We start from the raw sequence: 24,264 nt of genomic DNA on the forward strand, positions 1-24,264 counted from the left end.
TTTGTTCTTAACTGACTTGCCTGGTTAAATAAAGGTGAAATAAAAAATTTAAAAACAATACCCCATAATGACAAAGCAAAAACAGGTTTTACATTTCTTTTTAGCAAATGTATAAAAAAAAACAACTGAAACGTTTACATCAATATTTAGGCAGCGATTACAGTCTTAAGTGATCTTGGGTGTGATGCTACAAGCTTGGCACACCTGTATTTGGGGAGTTTCTCCCATTCTTCTCTGCAGATCCTCTCAAGGACTGTTAGGTTGAATTGGGAGTGTCGCTGCACAGCTATTTTCAGGTCTCTCCAGAGATATTTGATCGGGTTTAGGTCCGGGCTCTGCCTGGGCCACTCAAGGACATTCAGAGACTTGTCCCAAAACCACCCCTGTGTTGTCTTGGCTGTGTGCTTAGGGTCGGTGTCCTGTTGGAAGGTGAACCTTCGCCACAGTCTGAGGTCCTGAGCGCTCTGGAGCAGGTTTTCATCAAGGATCTCTCTGTACTTTGCTTCGTTCATATTTCCCTCGATCCTGACTAGTCTCCCAGTCCCTGCTGCTGAAAAACATTCCCACAGCATGATGCTGCCACCACCATGCTTCACCGTAGGGATGGAGCCATGTTTCCTCCAGACGTGACGCTTGGAATTCATGCCAAAGAGTTTAATCTTGTTTTCACCAGACCAGAGAGTCTTGTTTACATGGTCTGAGTCCTTTAGGTGCCTTTTGGAAAAGTCCAAGCAGACTGTCATGCGTCTTTGACTGAGGTGTGGCTTCTGTCTGGCCACTCTACTATAAAGGCCTGGTTGGTGGAGTGTTGCAGAGATGGTTGTCTTTCTGGAAGGTTCTCCCATCTCCACAGAGGAACTCTGGAGCTCTGTCAGAGTGGTTCATCTTCCTCACCAAGGCCCTTCACCCACGATTGCTCAGTTTGGCCGGGTGGCCAGAAGAGTCTCGGTGGTTCCAAACTTCTTCCATTTTAGATGGAGACCATTCTGTTCTTGGAGACCTTCAATGCTGCAGAAATGTTTTGGTACCCTTCCCCAGATCTGTGCCTCGACACAATTCTGTTTCGGAGCTCTAATGACAATTCCTTCAACCTCATGGCGTGTTTTTTTCCCTGACATGCACTGTCAGCTGTGGGACCTTATATAGACAGGTGTGTGCCTTTCCAAATCATGTCCAGTCAATTGAACTGACCACAGGTGGACTCCAATCAAGTTGTAGAAGCATATATATCAATTTATCAATGGAAACAGGATGTACCTGAGCTCAATTTTGAGTCTCATAGCAAAGGGTCTGTATACTTATTTAAATCAAATTGTATTTGTCACATGCGCCGATGTAGTAGACCTTACAGTGAAATGCTGAATACAACAGGTTAAGTAGACCTCACAGTGAAATGCTGAATACAACAGGTGTAGTAGACCTTACAGTGAACTGCTGAATACAACAGGTGTAGTAGACCTCACAGTGAAATGCTGAATACAACAGGTGTAGTAGACCTTACAGTGAAATGGTGAATACAACAGGTGTAGTAGACCTAACAGTGACATGCTGAATACAACAGGTGTAGTAGACCTCACAGTGAAATGCTGAATACAACAGGTGTAGTAGACCTTACAGTGAAATGCTGAATACAACAGGTGTAGTAGCCCTTACAGTGAAATGCTGAATACAACAGGTGTAGTAGACCTTACAGTGAAATGCTGAATACAACAGGTATAGTAGACCTTACAGTCAAATACTGAATACAACAGGTGTAGGTAGACCTCACAGTGAAATGCTGAATACAACAGGTGTAGTAGACCTCACAGTGAAATGCTGAATACAACAGGTGTAGTAGACCTCACAGTGAAATGCTGAATACAACAGGTGTAGTAGACCTCACAGTGAAATGCTGAATACAACAGGTGTAGTAGACCTTACAGTGAAATGCTGAATACAACAGGTGTAGTAGACCTCACAGTGAAATGCTGAATACAACAGGTGTAGACCTCACAGTGAAATGCTGAATACAACAGGTGTAGTAGACCTCACAGTGAAATGCTGAATACAACAGGTGTAGTAGAACTTACAGTGAACTGCTGAATACAACAGGTGTAGAAGACCTCACAGTGAAATGCTGAATACAACAGGTGTAGTAGACCTTACAGTGAAATGATGAATACAACAGGTGTAGTAGACCTCACAGTGAAATGCTGAATACAACAGGTGTAGACCTCACAGTGAAATGCTGAATACAACAGGTGTGGTAGACCTCACAGTGAAATGCTGAATACAACAGGTGTAGTAGACCTCACAGTGAAATGCTGAATACAACAGGTGTAGTAGACCGCACAGTGAAATGCTGAATACAACAGGTGTAGTAGACCTTACAGTGAAATGCTGAATACAACAGGTGTAGTAGACCTTACAGTGAAATGCTGAATACAACAGGTGTAGTAGACCTTACAGTGAAATGCTGAATACAACAGGTGTAGTAGACCTTACAGTGAAATGATGAATACAACAGGTGTAGACCTCACAGTGAAATGCTGAATACAACAGGTTTAGTAGACCTCACAGTGAAATGCTGAATACAACAGGTGTAGTAGACCTTACAGTGAAATGCTGAATACAACAGGTGTAGTAGACCTCACAGTGAAATGCTGAATACAACAGGTGTAGTAGACCTTACAGTGAAATGCTGAATACAACAGGTGTAGTAGACCTAACAGTGACATGCTGAATACAACAGGTGTAGTAGACCTCACAGTGAAATGCTGAATACAACAGGTGTAGTAGACCTTACAGTGAAATGCTGAATACAACAGGTGTAGTAGCCCTTACAGTGAAATGCTGAATACAACAGGTGTAGTAGACCTTACAGTGAAATGCTGAATACAACAGGTATAGTAGACCTTACAGTCAAATACTGAATACAACAGGTGTAGGTAGACCTCACAGTGAAATGCTGAATACAACAGGTGTAGTAGACCTCACAGTGAAATGCTGAATACAACAGGTGTAGTAGACCTCACAGTGAAATGCTGAATACAACAGGTGTAGTAGACCTCACAGTGAAATGCTGAATACAACAGGTGTAGTAGACCTCACAGTGAAATGCTGAATACAACAGGTGTAGTAGAACTTACAGTGAACTGCTGAATACAACAGGTGTAGAAGACCTCACAGTGAAATGCTGAATACAACAGGTGTAGTAGACCTTACAGTGAAATGCTGAATACAACAGGTGTAGTAGACCTTACAGTGAAATGCTGAATACAACAGGTGTAGTAGACCTCACAGTGAAATGCTGAATACAACAGGTGTAGTAGACCTCACAGTGAAATGCTGAATACAACAGGTGTAGTAGACCTTACAGTGAAATGCTGAATACAACAGGTGTAGTAGACCTCACAGTGAAATGCTGAATACAACAGGTGTAGTAGACCTCACAGTGAAATGCTGAATACAACAGGTGTAGTAGACCTTACAGTGAAATGATGAATACAACAGGTGTAGTAGACCTCACAGTGAAATGCTGAATACAACAGGTGTAGTAGACCTCACAGTGAAATGCTGAATACAACAGGTGTAGTAGACCTCACAGTGAAATGCTGACTACAACAGGTGTAGTAGACCTCACAGTGAAATGCTGAATACAACAGGTGTAGTAGACCTCACAGTGAAATGCTGAATACAACAGGTGTAGGTAGACCTCACAGTGAAATGCTGAATACAACAGGTGTAGTGGACCTTACAGTGAAATGCTGAATACAACAGGTGTAGTAGACCTTACAATGAAATGCTGAATACAACAGGTGTAGACCTCACAGTGAAATGCTGAATACAACAGGTGTAGGTAGACCTCACAGTGAAATGCTGAATACAACAGGTGTAGTGGACCTTACAGTGAAATGCTGAATACAACAGGTGTAGTAGACCTTACAATGAAATGCTGAATACAACAGGTGTAGACCTCACAGTGAAATGCTGAATACAACAGGTGTAGTAGACCTTACAGTGAAATGCTGAATACAACAGGTGTAGTAGACCTTACAGTGAAATGCTGAATACAACAGGTGTAGTAGACCTTACAGTGAAATGCTGAATACAACAGGTGTAGACCTCACAGTGAAATGCTGAATACAACAGGTGTAGACCTCACAGTGAAATGCTGAATACAACAGGTGTAGTAGACCTTACAGTGAAATGCTGACTTACAAGCCCTTAACCAACAATGCAGTTTTAAGAAAATCCCTAAAAAAGTAAGAGAATAACAAATCATTGCTACAGAGGTAAGTGCTACGGGTCTGTAGTCATTTAGGCAGGTTACCTTAGTGTTCTTGGGCACAGGGACTATGGTGGTCTGCTTGAAACATGTTGGTTTTACAGACTCTGGCAGGGAGAGATTGAAAATGTCAGTGATGACACTTGCCAGTTGGTCAGCGCATGCTCGGAGTACACGTCCTGGTAATCAGTCTGGCCCTGTGGCCTTGTGAATGTTAACCTGTTTAAAGGTCTTACTCACATCGGCCGCGGAGAGCGTGATCACACAGTCGTCTGGAACAGTTGATGCTCTCATGCATGCTTCAGTGTTACTTGCCTCGAAGCGAGCATAGAAGTATTTTAGCTCGTCTGGTAGGCTCGTGTCACTAGGCAGCTCACGGCTGTGCTTCCCTTTGTAGTCTGTAATCGTTTGCAAGTCCTGCCACATCCAACGAGATTCGATCTTAGTATATTGTATTGACGCTTTGCCTGTTTGATTGTTCGTCGAAGGGCATAGCGGGATTTTTTTCTGAGCTTCCAGGTTAGAGTAGCTCTGCCCTTTAGCTCAGTGCAAAGGTTGCCTGTAATCCATGACTTCTGGTTGGGGTATGTACGTACGGTCACTGTGGGGACTGTAAGCTATTTCAGTTTGACAGTTTTTTTTATTTATTTACATTTGTAAAATAATGTAAAAACCTTTTTCCGCTTTGTCAGTATGGGGCATTGTGTGTAGATTGATGAAAAAAATACAAATATTTAATCAATTTTAGCATAAGGTTGTAACATAACAAAATGTGGAATCAGGGAAAGGGGTCTGAATACTTTTCCGAACGCCCTGTATGAGCCTTCCCTGTCTGCTTCATCCCCATCTAACGGAGCCTTCCCTGTCTGCTTCATCCCCCATCTAACGGAGTCTTCCCTGTCTGCTTCATCCCCATCTAACGGAGCCTTCCCTGTCTGCTTCATCCCCCATCTAACGGAGTCTTCCCTGTCTGCTTCATCCCCCATCTAACGGAGCCTTCCCTGTCTGCTTCATCCCCCATCTAACGGAGCCTTCCCTGTCTGCTTCATCCCCATCTAACGGAGCCTTCCCTGTCTGCTTCATCCCCATCTAACGGAGCCTTCCCTGTCTGCTTCATCCCCATCTAATGGAGCCTTCCCTGTCTGCTTCATCCCCCATCTAACGGAGCCTTCCCTGTCTGCTTCATCCCCCATCTAACGGAGCCTACCCTGTCTGCTTCATCCCCCATCTAACGGAGCCTTCCCTGTCTGCTTCATCCCCCATCTAACGGAGCCTTCCCTAAGTAGACCAGAGTAGACCATGTGATCTGGTTAACAGGCTGGAGCGTCTAGGGAACCTCTCGCTCACCCACAGCCTTGAGGGAAAGAGAGGAAAGGTTGTTATTCAGGATGTATGACCTCCATCAAGCCACTCAATTCAATTCAACCATTTAAAGATGGAGGCATTGATATGGTTCAATTGGTTTCTCAATATTCAATTGGTGCATTAAAGGGATAGTTCAGCCAAATGTCTCATCTTCTCCCTTTACGCCTGTAACTCAACAGGGGAAACACGTCAAGTATTTATCAATGTTAATATAACACACTAGTGGCACCCAGCACCTTACGGCCGGTAAATGACTAGTAATGAATGACGTGATTCAATGAAAAATAACAGCTTTGTTTTTCAATGGTCGTATCAGTTATGATATTAGGATAGACCAAGGAGATGGTTGGACTTAATTATTCCTAATTATTATATGTGGCCAATTCCATCAGATAACCATAAAGCAAGTCCTTAAGGGATGGTTACCCTCACATAACGGTACGGAGGCCTTCTGATAATAGCATGGATATGTTAATTCCTCCCAGCTGTCATTGGGTGTTCAGTGTTTTCCACCATCTATACAGACTCATTTCAGATAGCTACTTTTTCCTCTTGAATTACTTTAGCTACTATTCAATTAGCTAGACATTGGACTCTGGAGTAGTAGAAACGCGTTCTTCGGAGTGATGCACTCTTCACCATCTGGTAGTCCGACGGACAAATCTGGGTGTTACGGATACAGTTATCCTGTGTGTGTGTGTGTATCCTGTGTGTGTGTTTATTTTCTCTCCTTCTCCCCTCACAGGTGAAAATCATCACTCCCCAATCAGCAAACAATCAATCATCAATCAGAAGACACACCTCCTCCTATTTCCTACCCTATCACAGTTCCTTCCCCATGGTTTAAAAACCCCATCAGTTGTTTGCTCTGGAGCTCAATCTCTCTGTAAATGCCATGTCTGTAGGTCTCTGTGTTTCACTCTCGCTTTGTGTCTTAAACCTCTCTTTTGTTTGAGCACCTCCATAGCACTTTGTCATCACCTGTGAGTATTGTTTTTGGTTATGGTGTTTGTTTATTGCTGGTGGGAAAAGGGGGAAACCAAGACAAGTCGCCCATGGGCATACACTACCCGTAGGTGAACTTTGTTAAATACACTAGTTAGAACTGGGCGGACCACCCACTGTATTTTTGGTTAGTTAGTTAGCTGTTGTTAAAGTAGGCTAGTCTAGCTTAGGGGTGTTTTTGTATATTTATTGTTTCTTTCCTTGGGTCCAGCTCAGCCCCTTTTCCTGCTCCCCCCATTACCGTGTGTTTATAAATACATTTTGAGTTTGACGGTAGATTTCAGTTGTCCTGGTTATTTCGTTCACACTTTTACTTTGTCACAATAATAATTTGCATGAGTTATGTTACGGGTCTCATTACCATCCCCCTAGACTGTCGGGCCAAAAGGGATTCGTAACACTGGGTTTGGCGGATGCCAGGAGAACGCTACCGGCCCCAATGCATAGTGCCAACTGTAAAGTTTGGTGGAGGAGGAATAACAGTCTGGGGCTGGTTTTCATGGTTCGGGCCCCTTAGTTCCAGTGAAGGGAAATCTTACCGCTACAGAATACAATGACATTCTAGAAGATTTTGAGGAAAGCCAAGTGTTAATGTCAAGTCACTTGACACTCAACAAGACTGCCCAGTGATTAGCTCATGCTGTTCAAATCCTGTATATTCTGCTAATCTAACATCTTATTTTGGATAGACAGCAGATGCTGCAATCACATTGATGTGTCTTGTTTTCAAATAGTTCCCACTGATTGTATTGTTTGTTTTATAGTATCTTCATTTGTTTGCAATGTCAAGAGTTTTCACTGGTGTGGATAAAGAACTCTGAAGGGATTCACTGGTGTGGATAAAGAACTCTGAAGGGATTCACTGGTGTGGATAAAGAACCCTGAAGGGATTCACTGGTGTGGATAAAGAACTCTGAAGGGATTCACTGGTGTGGATAAAGAACCCTGAAGGGATTCACTGGTGTGGATAAAGAACTCTGAAGGGATTCACTGGTGTGGATAAAGAACTATGAAGGGATTCACTGGTGTGGATAAAGAACTCTGAAGGGATTCACTGGTGTGGATAAAGAACTCTGAAGGGATTCACTGGTGTGGATAAAGAACTCTGAAGGGATTCACTGGTGTGGATAAAGAACTCTGAAGGGATTCACTGGTGTGGATAAAGAACTCTGAAGGTATTCACTGGTGTGGATAAAGAACTCTGAAGGGATTCACTGGTGTGGATAAAGAACTCTGAAGGGATTCACTGGTGTGGATAAAGAACTCTGAAGGGATTCACTGGTGTGGATAAAGAACTCTGAAAGGATTCACTGGTGTGGATAAAGAACTCTGAAGGGATTCACTGGTGTGGATAAAGAACTCTGAAGGGATTCACTGGTGTGGATAAAGAACTCTGAAGGGATTCACTGGTGTGGATAAAGAACTCTGAAGGGATTCACTGGTGTGGATAAAGAACTCTGAAGGGATTCACTGGTGTGGATAAAGAACTCTGAAGGGATTCACTGGTGTGGATAAAGAACTCTGAAGGGATTCACTGGTGTGGATAAAGAACTCTGAAGGGATTCACTGGTGTGGATAAAGAACTCTGAAAGGATTCACTGGTGTGGATAAAGAACTCTGAAGGGATTCAAAGGGGAGATTCCACGACTACATTTGTTTGTAAAAAAAAAAGAAGACATCTATCGCTTAAGTGGACTCTTAAAGGCCCAGTGCAGTCAAAAATGTGATTTCCTGTATTTTATATACACTGAGTGTACAAAACATTATGAACACCTGCTCTTTTCCATGACATAGACTGACCAGGTGAATCCAGGTGAAAGCTAAGATCCCTTATCGATGTCTCTTATTAAATCCACTTCAATCAGGGTAGATGAAGGGGTGGAGACAGGTTAAAGAACGATTTTTAAGCCTCGAGACAATTGAGAAATGGATTGTGTGCCATTCAGAGGGTGAATGGGCAGGACAACAAAGGTAAGTGCCTTTGGACGAAGTGACATCACCAGGTAAATTAGTTAATAGACCAATAAGAAGGAGAGTTCCAAACCTCTGCGAATAACAGGTTTCAGTTTTCCCCTCCCCTGTCAGACCACTTCCAGACAGTCTGCAAAATTCTTGCTTGAGAAATTTCTCTTTGCTGAGAAGTTCATTTTTACCATTTTACAACAATCATCAAATTTTTCTCCCAAAAACTATTATGATCTTGTCTCACTGCCCAACGGTCTCACGGTCAGGTCATGCGTCCTCCGAAACATGACCCTCCAAACCGCTCTCCTTAACACCCACTTGCTTAACCCGGAAGCCAGATGCACCAATGTGTCGGAGGAAACACTATTCAACTGAAGACCGAAGTCAGCCTGCAGGCGCCAGGACCGCCACAAGGAGTCGCTAGAACGCGATGAGCCAAGTCAAGCCCCCCTGGCCAAACCCTCCCCTAACCACGCTGGGCCAAACCCTCCCGTAACCTGGACGACGCTGGGCCAAATCCTCCCCTAACCCAGACGACGCTGGGCCAAACCCTCCCCTAACCCGGACGACGCTGGGCCAAACCCTCCCCTAACCCGGACGACGCTGGGCCAATTGTGCGCCGTCCTATGGGACTCCCGGTCACAGTCGGTTGTGACAGCCTTGGGATCGAACCCAGGTCTGTAGTGACGCCTTAGACCCCTGCGCCACTCGGGGGGCAAGGTACTTCATTTTCACTGAGAAATAATTTGATATTAAGATTTTAAAAAACTGCTGCTTTGTACCTTTTAAGTGTGAGAGTGTTTTAGAAGTAGAAGTATGTTCTGTAATCCTGTTTAGTGAGAGAGGTGAGGTCTGGGTCGTGTGGCTCATCACTGTTGACTTCCAAATGGCGTATGGGCCCTGGTTAAACGTAGTGCACTATATAGGGAATAGGGTGCCAGCCCTGGTCAATAGTAGTGCACTATATAGGGAATAGGGTGCCATTTGGGACACAGCCTCTGATAGGCTGACTGAGTGCGAGGTGTGTTTACCTTTCATTTCAGCACAAGCTACACCAATCCCCCTTTTCAAATCAGAAACACAGCCTCTGATAGGCTGACTGACTGCGAGGTGTGTTTACCTTTCATTTCAGCGCAAGCTACACCAATCCCCCTTTTCAAATCAGAAACACAGCCTCTGATAGGCTGACTGAGTGCGAGGTGTGTTTACCTTTCATTTCAGCGCAAGCTACACCAATCCCCCTTTTCAAATCAGAAACACAGCCTCATGTGTCTCCTATTATCTGTCCATCTATTTCACATTAAGCCAGGCTTGTGTAGAATGGAGAAGATCTGTCCGTCTCAAGCCAGGCTTGTGTAGAATGGAGAAGATCTGTCCGTCTCAAGCCAGGCTTGTGTAGAATGGAGAAGATCTGTCCGTCTCAAGCCAGGCTTGTGTAGAATGGAGAAGATCTGTCCGTCTCAAGCCAGGCTTGTGTAGAATGGAGAAGATCTGTCCGTCTCAAGCGCTCAAAGCTCTAATGGTTAGAAAACATATGAACTTGGCAAACAGCCACATTCATTCACATACAGAAGCATTGTTCTGCTAATATAACTATACGGCGCATTTGAAAGGTATTCAGAACCCTTTTGACTTGGTCCACATTCTGTTACGTTGGTGCACTGGTACCGATTGTCATGTGGTAGCAGAGAGAACAGTCTATGGTTTTGGGCCTTTAAAAACATGTGAGCCTTCCTCTGACACCGCCTGGTATAATGGTAAATAAATATAAACTCAACATGTAGTGTTGGTCCCCATGTTGCATGAGCTGAATTTTTTTAAATCCCAGACGTTTTACATACGTACAAAAAGGTTATTTCTCTCAAATGTTGTGCACAAATTTGTTTACACCCCTGTTGGTGAGTTATTTTCTAATTTGCCAAGATAATCCATCCACTTGACAGGTGTGGCATTTCAAGAAGCTGATCATTACACCTTCTGCTGGGGACAATAAAAGGCCACTTTAAAATGTGAAGTTTTGGCACAAAACACAGTGTCACAGATGAGCAGTTGGTGGAATATGTCCACCAAAGATGTTGCCAGAGAATTGAATGATAATTTCTCTACCATAATAGCTGCAACCAATGTCATGTTAGAGAATTCGGCAGTACGTCCAACTGGCCTCACAACCACTGACCAGGTATTACCATGCCAGCCCAGGACCTCCACATCTGGCTTCGTCGCCTGTGGGATTGTCTGCAGATTAGAGCCTTATATGAACTGTAACTCTGTCAAATATTTGAAATTGTTGCATGTTGTGTTTATATTTTTGTTCAGTAAATATATATATACAGGTTTACTGGGCCATACTCACCACTGCCTTGCGGTTCGGTGGTTTGTAGTTGCCATACCAGGCGGTGATGCAGCCGGTCAAGAAGCTCTCAATGGTGCAGCTGTATAACTTTTTAAGGATCTGAGGACCCATGCCAAATCTTTTCAGCCTCCTGAGGGGGAAGGGTTCAGCCTCCCGAGGGGGAAGGGTTCAGCCTCCCGAGGGGGAAGGGTTCAGCCTCCCGAGGGGGAAGGGTTCAGCCTCCCGAGGGGGAAGGGTTCAGCCTCCCGAGGGGGAAGGGTTCAGCCTCCCGAGGGGGAAGGGTTCAGCCTCCCGAGGGGGAAGGGTTCAGCCTCCCGAGGGGGAAGGGTTCAGCCTCCCGAGGGGGAAGGGTTCAGCCTCCCGAGGGGGAAGGGTTCAGCCTCCCGAGGGGGAAGGGTTCAGCCTCCCGAGGGGGAAGGGTTCAGCCTCCTGAGGGGGAAGGGGCACTGTCGTGCTCTCTTCAAAACTGTGTGGGGTGTGTGTGTGGACCATGTTAATTCCTTAGTGATGTGGCCACCGAGGAACTTGAAGCTCTCGACTTGCTCCTGTAGTCCACGATCAGCTCCTTAGTTGAGGTAGATGTTGTGGTCGCTTACAAAACTCAGTTTTAGACGAGACTAACTTTATGATCCTATTTACACTTTGTAGTAAATTTTGACACTAGAATGAATGTTTGTGACTCATATCGATGACTCATAGGCCAGTTAAAAGCAGAGAAGTTGGTTCTGAGGGGCACAATGACCTATCAACTTCAAACGTTGCAGGGTCATCAATGACATTACCAACTGGTGTCTCCAAGTGGCCACACCTCTCCAGACTGGTGTCTCCAAGTGGCCACACCTCTCCAAACTGTGGGTTTGAGTGAGAGGACTAACTGGTGTCTCCAAGTGGCCACACCTCTCCAGACTGCTGTCTCCAAGTAGCCACACCTCTCCAGACTGCTGTCTCCAAGTGGCCACACCTCTCCAGACTGCTGTCTCCAAGTGGCCACACCTCTCCAGACTGGTGTCTCCAAGTGGCCACACCTCTCCAGACTGCTGTCTCCAAGTGGCCACACCTCTCCAGAATGCTGTCTCCAAGTGGCCACACCTTTCCAGACTGTGCACAGCTCCGTAATAATTTCAATGCACTTTTTTGACTCCAGGAAGGTGATTGTGCCCTTCTGGTTGTTTACGGACTTCAATCAATATTTTTAAAGTGTTTTAATGAAATGGTTGTTTATGAGACCTATCAAAGCTTTAGGTGGGCTAATATAAGGTATAGATGCCAATGTAGCAGGGGTCAGACACTCCTCCTCTATCTGGCTCCAAGAGGGGGAAATTGTTGTTGTATCTTGCCATTCCCACACAGCCTTTAACCGAGATGCTCAGTAAAACATCTGGAAGGCAGGTAGAGTGAGTCCTCCTTCTGGTTTGCATAACGTTGTGAGTTTCAGTCCGGGGGGGTTCCCTTTCCACAGAGATGAAGAGACCGTCCTATGAAGTATTTTGAAAAAAACTTGGGGAATAGGAAAGGTCAAGGTTTGAAAAAGGTTCAAGAATATTGGTAGTATATTCATCTTTACACAATTGACCCGCCCAATAAGAGAAATGGGTAAATCCCGCCATCTATCCAATTCTTCCCCTCTTTTGAGAAGTGGAGTATAGTTCAGGAATTTGCAATCCAAGAAATGTAATTTTCTGCAGTCTCCAAGAAAACGTCTGGTCTACGATTGGGTTCTGCATAGCTGCCCTATTAAAAGGCATAATTATACTCTCCAATTTATTTTATATCCTGAAAAGGTCCCTTATTCTTTCAGGATGTCAACTAATGCTCGGAGTGAAATTTATGGTTTACTGAGGTAATTTCAGAATATCATCAGCATATAGCGAGACCAGATGTTCACGCCTACCTATACAAACACCACATCAAATCAAAGTTTATTTGTCACGTGCACCGAATACAACAGGTGTAGTAGCCCTTACAGTGAAATGCTGAATACAACAGGTGTAGTAGCCCTTACAGTGAAATGCTGAATACAACAGGTGTAGTAGCCCTTACAGTGAAATGCTGAATACAACAGGTGTAGTAGACCTCACAGTGAAATGCTGAATACAACAGGTGTAGTGGACCTTACAGTGAACTGCTGAATACAACAGGTGTAGTAGACCTTACAGTGAAATGCTGAATACAACAGGTGTAGTAGTAGTGATTTTCCCAGCAGTGTTGAAAATGGATTCCCTAATTTCCTCAGATGTAATCTATTTTTCCAATTACTCTCTATCCTCATCAGTTAAAGCTTGTAAATTGAGTTTTTTCAAAGACCAATGCATTGAGGCAGGGGCATCCCCTTCAGACTTGTACAATGTTTTCATAAAAATCCCTAAAGACTAGATTGATTTCCTCAGGACTGTGAACAACTGTGTTATTGGGCAGCTTAATAGAGCTAATAACTACCAGCTTCCTCTCTTCTTATCTGCCAAGCAAGCAACTTCCCTGCTTTATATTTAAGTTGGTGGTTGAAGATATCCCTCTAGTGGTGTGGGGGCTGTGCTTTGGCAAAGTGGGTGGGGTTATATCCTTCCTGTTTGGCCCTGTCCGGGGGTGTCCTCGGATGTGGCCACAGTCAAAATCAAATCAAATTTATTTATATAGCCCTTCGTACATCAGCTGATATCTCAAAGTGCTGTACAGAAACCCAGCCTAAAATCCCAAACAGCAAGCAATGCAGGTGTAGAAGCACGGTGGCTAGGAAAAACTCCCTAGAAAGGCCAATACCTAGGAAGAAACCTAGAGAGGAACCAGGCTATGTGGGGTGGCCAGTCCTCTTCTGGCTGTGCCGGGTGGAGATTATAACATAACATGGCCAAGATGTTCAAATGTTCATAAATGACCAGCATGGTCGAATAATAATAAGGCAGAACAGTTGAAACTGGAGCAGCAGCACAGTCAGGTGGAAGTTGAAACTGGAGCAGCAGCATGGCCACAGTGTCTCCTGACCCCTCCTGTCTCAGCCTCCAGTATTTATGCTGCAGTAGTTTGTGTCGGGGGGCTAGGGTCAGTTTGTTATATCTGGAGTACTTCTCCTGTCCTATTCGGTGTCCTGTGTGAATCTAAGTGTGCGTTCTCTAATCTCTCGGAGGACCTGAGCCCTAGGGCCATGCCCCAGGACTACCTGACATGATGACTCCTTGCTGTCCCCAGTCCACCTGGCCATGCTGCTGCTCCAGTTTAAACTGTTCTGCCTTATTATTATTTGACCATGCTGGTCATTTATGAACATTTGAACATCTTGGCCATGTTCTGTTATAATCTCCACCCGGCACAGCCAGAAGAGGACTGGCCACCCCACATAGCCTGGTTCCTCTCTAGGTTTCTTCCTAGGTTTTGGCCTTTCTAGGGAGTTTTTCCTAGCCACCGTGCTTCTACACCTGCATTTCTTGCTGTTTGGGGGTTTTAGGCTGGGTTTCTGTACAGCACTTTGAGATATCAGCTGATGTACGAAGGGCTATATAAATACATTTGATTTGATTTTGATTTGATTTATCTCCATGTTCGTAGTAGTTTTGCTTTGTTCTCCTAAGAGCGTTTCCTGATTTGTGGGTCGTCAGGGTGTTATATTCCAATCACTTTGAGTCAAAAAATGTTTTGAGTTGAGTTGAGTCATCAAATGTTACACTATGTTCACATAACCTGAAAGGTCGCTCAACAAGGAAGAAGCCTCTGCTCAAAAACCGACATAAAAAAGCCAGACTACCTAGTGTCGGCCGGGTTGGGGAGGGTTTGGCCGGTAGGGATATCCTTGTCTCCTTGTGCACCAGCGACTCCTGTGGCGAGCCTGTGTTAAGAAGCATTGTGGCTTGGTTGGGCTGTGTATCGGAGGACGCATGACTTTCAACCTTCGTCTCTCCCGAGCCCGTACGGGAGTTGTAGCGATGAGACAAAATAGTAGCTACTATCAATTGGACACCATGAAATTGGGGAGAAAAAGGGGAAAAAATTCATTTAAAAAAAGCCAGACTACAGTTTGCAACTGCACATGGGGACAAAGATCATACTCTTTGGAAAAATATCCTCTATAGAACTGTTTGGCCATAATAGACATCGTTATGTTTGAAGGAAAAAGGGGGAGGCTTGCAAGCTGAAGAACACCATCCCAACCGTGAAGCACGGGGGTGGCAGCATCATGTTGTGGGGGTGCTTTGATGCAGGAGGGACTGGTGCACTTCACAAAATAGATGGCATCATGAGGGAGGGACAATTATGTGGATATTTTGAAGCAACATCAGTCAGGAAGTTAAAGCTTGGTCCCTAATGGGTCTTCCAAATGGACAATGACCCCAAGCATACTTCCAAAGTTGTGGCAAAATGGCTTAAGGACAACAAAGTCAAGGTTTGGAGTGGCCATCACAAAGCCCTGACCTCAATCCCATATAGAATTTGTGGGCAGAACTGAAAAAGCGTGTACAAGCAAGGAGGCCTTACAAACCTGACTCAGTTACACCAGCTCTGTCATGAGGAATGGGCCAAAATTCACCCAACTTATTGTGGGAAGCTTGTGGAAGGCTACCTGAAACGTTTGCCCCGAGTTAAACAGTTTAAAGGCAATGCTACCAAATACTAATTGAGTGTATGTAAACTTCTGACCCACTGGGAATGTGATGAAAGAAACAAAAGCTGAAATAAATCATTCTCTTTACTATTATTCTGACATTTCACATTCTTAAAATAATGTGCTGATTCTAACTGACCTAAGACAGGGAAATTGTACTAGGATTAAATGTCAGGAATTGTGAAAAATTGAGTTTAAATCTATTTGGCTAAGGTGTATGTAAACTTCCAACTTATACCTCAGCACATTGATCTGGTACTGGCACTCCCTGTATATAACTCAATTTCTGTGTAATTTAGTAATGTCTTATTATTTGCATTGTTGGGAAGAGCTCGTTAGTAAGGATTTCACACTAAACACACCTGTTGTATTTGATACAGTCAGTGCGTTATCACACAGAGTTGGTTAACTGATTGGACTGTGAAAAGAGCTCTGGTGGCATTTCTTGTGGGATATGCATGATTGTCCGAGCCAGTATTTTAAACAGACAGCTCGGTACATTCAGCTACATTCATGTTCTAACAGTTCCACTGTTCATAAGACAGTTCCTCATGATGTAGTAGGCGTGAACAAGTCAGGGAGTTCTTTCCTCATGATGTAGTAGGCGTGAACAAGTCAGGGAGTTCTTTCCTCATGATGTAGTAGGCGTGAACAAGTCAGGGAGTTCTTTCCTCATGATGTAGTAGGCGTGAACAAGTCAGGGAGTTCTTTCCTCATGATGTAGTAGGCGTGAACAAGTCAGGGAGTTCTTTCCTCATGATGTAGTAGGCGTGAACAAGTCAGGGAGTTCTTTCCTCATGATGTAGTAGGCGTGAACAAGTCAGGGAGTTCTTTCCTCACGATGTAGTAGACGTGAACAAGTCAGGGAGATCTTTCCTCACGATGTAGTAGACGTGAACAAGTCAGGGAGTTCTTTCCTCACGATGTAGTAGACGTGAACAAGTCAGGGAGATCTTTCCTCACGATGTAGTAGGCGTGAACAAGTCAGGGAGTTCTTTCCTCACGATGTAGTAGGCGTGAACAAGTCAGGGAGTTCTTTCCTCATGATGTAGTAGGCGTGAACAAGTCAGGGAGTTCTTTCCTCATGATGTAGTAGGCGTGAACAAGTCAGGGAGTTCTTTCCTCATGATGTAGTAGGCGTGAACAAGTCAGGGAGTTCTTTCCTCATGATGTAGTAGGCGTGAACAAGTCAGGGAGTTCTTTCCTCATGATGTAGTAGGCGTGAACAAGTCAGGGAGTTCTTTCCTCATGATGTAGTAGGCGTGAACAAGTCAGTGAGTTCTTTCCTCATGATGTAGTAGGCGTGAACAAGTCAGGGAGTTCTTTCCTCATGATGTAGTAGGCGTGAACAAGTCAGGGAGTTCTTTCCTCATGATGTAGTAGGCGTGAACAAGTCAGGGAGTTCTTTCCTCATGATGTAGTAGGCGTGAACAAGTCAGGGAGTTCTTTCCTCATGATGTAGTAGGCGTGAACAAGTCAGGGAGTTCTTTCCTCATGATGTAGTAGGCGTGAACAAGTCAGGGAGTTCTTTCCTCATGATGTAGTAGGCGTGAACAAGTCAGGGAGTTCTTTCCTCATGATGTAGTAGGCGTGAACAGGTCAGGGAGTTCTTTCCTCATGATGTAGTAGGCGTGAACAAGTCAGGGAGTTCTTTCCTCATGATGTAGTAGGCGTGAACAAGTCAGGGAGTTCTTTCCTCATGTTTGTTTCAGCCGTCTTCACAGAGTCAAATGTACGCTCACCGTTCTTGGTTTTCGATCCACAAGGTCGCCGGGTAGCGCAGGCCGTATGCCAATCCAGCCTGACGCAGAAGTCTCTTCAGCAAGGAGAAAGCCATCCTCCTGCTGTGTAGTATGGTAGAAAGATCCGGAACGATCATGATTCTGGCATCTCTGTACTTGAGCTCTCCCTTTGCTCGAGCAGCAGAGAGGATGCGGACAGTGTCCTGGTACCATAGAAATGTATTTACAAATGACCTCGGTGCAACCTGGCCAGGCAGCCGCCTCCGTAGCGTGCGATGGGCCCTCTCGACTTCCAGTGGGAGCGCGGAATGGTCCAGAATTTTGGGAATCTATTCCTGTAGAAAGGAGATGGCGTCTCTTCCCTCCACAGCCTCAGGGACATCTTGAAATCTGAACTTCGAGCACTTTTGGAAACTTTCTTAAGAATTACATTTCTCCTCTAGTTTATTTTTCTTCCAACTTCTTGTACTTTTGATCCAAGTCCTCGTGGACGTCCAGGATGGCAGCCTGGTCTTTTTCTAAATTTGTCACTCGTCCCTTTGTGACTTTCTGGTCTTCGTGGAGTTTATCAACAAGCACATCCATTCTGCTGAGGCGTTCAGAAAGTGTCTCTTGGATTTTTGTTGTACCCTCCATCTCCATTCTGAACCATGCTGGTGCTTCTCCGGAGCTAGCATCCATTCTGAACCATGCTGGTGCTTCTCCGGAGCTAGCATCCATTCTGAACCATGCTGGTGCTTCTCCGGAGCTAGCATCCATTCTGAACCAGCATCCGCCGAGGCCGACGAAGGACTGTCAGAGGGGGGAACTTTTCCTTGTCTGAGACTTTGCAAGACTGGGCATCTTTTTGTTTTGGCAATAAAAGAGAAGTTTTAACTTCCAACTCACTTAACTTAACGAACAGGTAAACCGTGTCAAAATGCCTTAACATTTTTTTTTTAAGTTCGAGGACGCTATGCAGACGAGTCTTGTTAAAGCCAGAAGTCCCTCACAATACATGATTTAAAATTAATTTATATTGGGCACAAAATAATCGGAAACACAACCAAAACAATCAGCAAATGCATCCAACAAAGTTGTTGAGTTACAATCTTGATTATGTGCTGTGAATGTGGGACCAAATACTTAACTTTTGACAATTTTTCACCTTAATTTAACCAGGTAGGCCAGTTGAGAACAAGTTCTCATTTACAACTGCGACCTGGCCAAGATAAAGCAAAGCAGTGCGACAAAAACAACAACACAGAATTACACATAAACTAACGTACAGTCAATAACACAGTAGAATAAGTCTATATACAGTGTGTGCAAATGAAGAAGAGAAGGGAGGTAAGGCAATAAATAGGCCATAGTGGTGAAATAATTACAATTTAGCATTAACACTGGAGTGATAGATGTGCAGATGATGATGTGCAAGTAGAGATACTGGGGTGCCAAGGAGCAATAAAATAAATAACAATATGGGGATGAGGTAGTTGGGTGGGCTATTAACAGATGGCCTGTGTACAGGTGCAATGATCTGTAAGCTGCTCTGACAGCTGATGCTTAAAGTTAGTGATGCTTAGTCAGCGATTTTTGCAATTCGTTCCAGTCATTGGCAGCAGAGAACTGGAAGGAAAGGCTGCCAAATAAGGAATAGGCTTTGGAGATGACCAGTGAAATATACCTGCTGGAGCGCATGCTACGGCTGGGTGCTGCTATGGTGACCAGTGAGCTGAGATAAGGCGGGGCTTTACCTAGTAAAGACTTATAGATGACCTGGAGCCAGTGGGTTTGGTGACGAACATGAAGCGAGGGCCAGCCAACGAGAGCATACGAGAGCATACAGGTCTCAGTGGTGGGTAGTATATGGGGCGTTGGTGACAAAGCGGATGGCACTGTGATAGACTACATCCAATTTGCTGAGTAGAGTGTTGGAGGCTATTTTGTAAATTACATTGCTGAAGTCAAGGATCGGGAGGATGGTCAGATTTACGAGGGTATGTTTGGCAGCATGAGTGAAGGAGGCTTTGTTGCAAAATAGGAAGCTAATTCTAGATTTAACTTTGGATTGGAGATGCTTGATGTGAGTCTGGAAGGAGAGTTTACAGTCTAACCAGACACCTAGGTATTTGTAGTTGTCCACATATTCTAAGTCAGAGCCGTCCAGAGTGGTGCTGGACGGACGGGCCGGTGCGGGCAGTGATTATAGTTGATTTATCGGTGGTGACCGTGTTACCTAGCCTCAGTGCTGTGGGCAGCTGGGAGGAGGTGCTCTTATTCTCCATGGACTTTACAGTGTCCCAGAACTTTTTGGAGTTTGTGCTACAGGATGCAAATTTCTGCTTGAAAAAGCTAGACTTTGCTTTCCTGACTGCCTGTTTATATTGGTTCCTAACTTCCCTGAAAAGTTGCATATCATGGGGGCTATTCGATGCTAATGCAGAACGCCACAGGATGTTTTGTGCTGGTCAAGGGCAGTCAGGTCTGGAGTGAACCAAGGGCTATATTTGTTCCTGGTTAAAAAACAATTTAATGGGGCGTGATTATTTAAGATGGTGAGGAAAGCACTTTTAAAGAATAACATCCTCTAATGACAGATTGAGGTCAATATCCTTCCAGGATGAAGTGTTTTAGGGAGCGTTTCACAGTGATGTGTGAATTTGTCCCAATTTTTTTGGTCCCCTAAAATGGGTGGACTATGTACAAATAGTGCTGTCATTTCTAATCGATTCACCTGATATGGATGAAAATACCCTCAAATGAACGCTGACAGGCTGCACTTTAACCTCACAGTCATTGTGTCTGTTCAGGGTAACCACTTGGGTAGCCTACTGGTTAGAGAGTTGCACTAGTAACCAAAAGGTTGCAAGTTCAAATCCCCAAGCTGACAAGGTACAAATCTGTCGTTCTGCCCCTGAACAGGCACTTAACCCACTGTTCCTAGGCCGTCATTGAAAATAAGAATTTGTTCTTAACTGACTTGCCTGGTTAAATAAAGGTAAAATAAAAAAAATGTACAAAGTGTTGGAGTACAGAGACAAAACAACAACAGCACTGTCCCAATATTTTTGGAGCTCACTGTATATTTACATTTCTGTTTGCTTTACTGCTACAAAGTATTGATACATATTGCCAAAGTACAATGTTACATTAGAAAATAGAGCAATTAACAATTCTTAAAAATAAAGTGAAAATCCACACATTCATCATGATGTGACACTTTGCTTCTTGAAAACTTCACTGCTGACATGCAAAACATTTTGGGACTAATAAAATACAATATCATTTTTTTTTGTGGATTTTCCCCTTTAACAATAAAAACTGAACACGTTATGGAAAATGTGAAATCAAACTCTCTGAGAAGATAAGTGTTTTTCTGACCAGCAGAAAGAAGCAAGTTCCAGATGATTTCCAGTCATTTCTTTTCATAACTGTAGTCTGCTGTTTACCATCAAAACGATCTCAGTTCTCCTTAATGCTCTGCTCTAACTGGGTTCAGTAGCTACCTAATACCCCACCACGCCTCGACCATTACAAACATTATGAAGAGATCGTTTGTTCATCTGTTCAAAATAGAAATCTGAGACGAACAATGACGGTTTACTAATCAGGTTTAACATAATTTGGTCATCGGAAGTCAATTCTCTTTGTTGTCGAATCAAAAAGGCTCGAGGGAGAGAGAGAGAGAGGGATGGAGGGAGAGTACAGGGAGAGAGAGAGAGAGAGAGAGAGAGGGATGGAGAGAGAGAACACAGAGAAAGATCGAGGGGGAGGAAGGTAGGGAAGAGAGAGGGATGGAGAGAGAGTAGAGAGAGAGAGAGAGAGGGATGGAGGGAGAGTACAGGGAGAGAGAGAGAGAGGGATGGAGAGAGAGAACACAGAGAAAGATCGAGGGGGAGGAAGGTAGAGAAGAGAGGGATGGAGAGAGGACCAGTGGAGACTAGTGGTGGTGGTGGTAACCATGACATTGAGCTCTGGGCAGATTCCTGTCGTGTCGTCGGGCTTTGTTTAATTGGATGATTCTTACATCCATTGTCCAGGTCCAAATTGCCCCCTATTCCCTTTATAGGCAGTGCACTACTTTAGACCAGTGTCCATGAGAACAGGACCCCGGCAGGGAGGGAAAACACTCTGACTCTTCTACTTACTTACATAGCGTTTAACAGTTGACCACGTTGAGGAGATATTTTCAGATTTGTTTTGTGAATTTGTGTTTCTGCGGTCATTTCAAGGGGCCAATGAGTGTTCGTACTGGACAACAAGAATACATGTATCAACTGATGAAGTCACCCACCACCCCACTTTGTAGCTAGCTATTTATTTAGCAAGCTAAAAACACAACAGCTGTGTTCCAATACCCATACTAACATACTGTATACTACATACTTAATGAGTGTATACTATTCGTTCAGTTTAGTATACTGTAAACTAATGGTATCCTTTCAGTTGAGCGCTCTTCACCTGTCTACCGGAAGTTGATGTTGTTGCTATGCAACCTCTCGCTAGCTAGTTAGCGTAACAAATGAGTAGTTAGACATTTTACAACTTCGGGTGTGTTCTTAAATTCATTCTGGAGTGCCAGAGTGCGCTCGTTCAGAGCGTTGTCAGATTGTCCATTAGTAAATTCAGACACTGGACAGGAGTAGGGTTGATTTGAGCGTTCTGACCTTACAACGGGCAGTCAAGGACCCAAGATAACATTGGCTAACTTGCTAGCTACTTCCAGACACAAATGAGACCACTCTGACCATTTTACTCGCCCTAGCAGAGCTGGTTAGGCAGTTTTCATGTTATCCATAGCGGTGGTGACTGTAACTGGTGCTGGCAACAGTATGCTTCTGTGGCTGATGTTTACAGACACCATCCAATTTTCAATTGTAAATTCATTATTCTGCGCTCTGGTACACTCAGACTAGAGTGCTCTGAAATCGGAGTAGATAGCCAGAGCGAATTTAAGAAAGCACCCAAATGTCCATTGAGAATGCACAACAACTATACCACTTAGCTAAATTAAGAATGAGGTGAATAATCCAGTCGATAAACGTTAGGTCGTTAGTTTGGTAAATTATTTGAAAAGTCGTTGCTTTATCACATTGATCAACATGTTCTTAATATTTGTCATAATTAGTTAAAGCAATGAATTTGTATCCCGCTCTTGTCATACTTCGGCTCCATATTTTCCACCATTTTCATGAAATCTGCAAACAATGTGAAGCCACGCCCGTTTCCTGAAGAAATGCACATTGGCAGGCAAGCTGCAGATTGATGAGCAGGCTACTATTCCCCATCGTTTATCACAATTATCTGAAAAGGTTTGAGAGGGTTTATCTAATGTTCCCTAGTTAGATTTTAGCTCATCTTGCTCTGGCATTAGTTGCCCTTGCTGTCTCTGCCTGGCCTGTTCCCCTCTTTCCACCGGGATTCTCTGCCTCTAACCCTATTCAGGGGCTGAGTCACTGGCTTGCTGGGGCTCTCTCATGCCGTCCCTGGAGGGGGTGCGTCACCTGAGTGGGTTGATTCACTGTTGTGGTCATCCTGTCTGGGTTGGCGCCCCCCCCTTGGGTTGTGCCGTGGCGGAGATCTTTGTGGGCTATACTCAGCCTTGTCTCAGGATGGTAAGTTGGTGGTTGAAGATATCCCTCTAGTGGTGTGGGGGCTGTGCTTTGGCAAAGTGGGTGGGGTTATATCCTTCCTGTTTGGCCCTGTCCGGGGGTGTCCTCGGATGGGGCCACAGTGTCTCCTGACCCCTCCTGTCTCAGCCTCCAGTATTTATGCTGCAGTAGTTTATGTGTCGGGGGGCTGGGGTCAGTTTGTTATATCTGGAGTACTTCTCCTGTCCTATTCGGTGTCCTGTGTGAATCTAAGTGTGCGTTCTCTAATTCTCTCCTTCTCTCTTTCTTTCTCTCTCTCGGAGGACCTGAGCCCTAGGACCATGCCCCAGGACTACCTGACATGATGACTCCTTGCTGTCCCCAGTCCACCTGGCCATGCTGCTGTTCCAGTTTCAACTGACCTGAGCCCTAGGACCATGCCCCAGGACTACCTGACATGATGACTCCTTGCTGTCCCCAGTCCACCTGGCCATGCTGCTGCTCCAGTTTCAACTTCCACCTGACTGTGCTGCTGCTCTAGTTTCAACTGTTCTGCCTTATTATTATTCGACCATGTTGGTCATTTATGAACATTTGAACATCTTGGCCATGTTCTGTTATAATCTCCACCCGGCACAGCCAGAAGAGGACTGGCCACCCCACATAGCCTGGTTCCTCTCTAGGTTTCTTCCTAGGTATTGGCCTTTCTAGGGAGTTTTTCCTAGCCACCGTGCTTCTACACCTGCATTGCTTGCTGTTTGGGGTTTTAGGCTGGGTTTCTGTACAGCACTTTGAGATATCAGCTGATGTACGAAGGGCTATATAAATAAATTTGATTTGATTTGTTGGATCTTGTTTTTGTTGATGTGTATAACTGAGGGAGAGAGAGTTGACCTTTTCATGGTTGTTGCTCAAATCAAATCAAATCAAATTTATTTATATAGCCCTTCGTACATCAGCTGATATCTCAAAGTGCTGTACAGAAACCCAGCCTAAAACCCCAAACAGCAAGCAATGCAGGTGTAGAAGCACGATGTGTATAACTGAGGGATAACTGAGGGAGAGTCAAGTTCATAGCGAATGATGACAGGCCCTACTGCCTGTAAACACACAGTCCAGTTCAAAGTGAATGATGACGCACGCCCGACTAGCATCACCACCCTGGATGGTTCCGACCTTGAATATGTGGACATCTATAAGTACCTAGGTGTCTGGCTAGACTGCAAACTCTCCTTCCAGACTCATATCAAACATCTCCAATCGAAAATCAAATCAAGAGTCGGCTTTCTATTCCGCAACAAAGCCTCCTTCACTCACGCCGCCAAGCTTACCCTAGTAAAACTGACTATCCTACCGATCCTCGACTTCGGCGATGTCATCTACAAAATTGCTTCCAACACTCT

The sequence above is a fragment of the Oncorhynchus kisutch genome, linkage group LG13 (genome assembly GCF_002021735.2).
Source record: "Oncorhynchus kisutch isolate 150728-3 linkage group LG13, Okis_V2, whole genome shotgun sequence".
NCBI classification, from domain to species: domain Eukaryota; kingdom Metazoa; phylum Chordata; class Actinopteri; order Salmoniformes; family Salmonidae; genus Oncorhynchus; species Oncorhynchus kisutch.